We start from the raw sequence: 478 nt of genomic DNA, 5'->3' as shown, positions 1-478 counted from the left end.
TCCAAATCACCTCACTTTTGGCACACATGATCTCTTCCACAAACAAAACTAGGTTTCCAAGTTTTTGTATTTATTTTGAATTTATAATGCCCTCTAGACTGACTGCTGAAAACATCGGTCTATGCCTCAAAGGGGCATTGTAAAATAATTTTTTTCAAAATTTTCTTGCATACACATGTTTTGCACATGTGGGTGACCATGTACAAGAAACTTTGGGTGATTTGGAGGTGGTGCAAAAATTCACGTTTTCTCAAAAACTGGCTTAAGTTAAGACCAAATGGTCCCTCCGGGAATACGGGCATTTTTTCGACCACCTCCAAATCACCTCAGTTTTGGCACACATGATCTCTTCCACAAACAAAACTAGATTTCCAAGTTTTTGTATTTTTTTAAATTTTTTTGAATTTAGAATGCCCTCTAGACTGACTGTTGAAAACATCGGTCTATGCCTCAAGGGGGCATTGTAAAATACTTTTTT

This window comes from Triticum aestivum, chromosome 2A (assembly GCF_018294505.1).
Source record: "Triticum aestivum cultivar Chinese Spring chromosome 2A, IWGSC CS RefSeq v2.1, whole genome shotgun sequence".
NCBI classification, from domain to species: Eukaryota; Viridiplantae; Streptophyta; class Magnoliopsida; order Poales; family Poaceae; genus Triticum; species Triticum aestivum.
The sequence above is the reverse complement of the archived record's forward strand: the minus strand, read 5'-3'. Positions refer to the sequence as shown.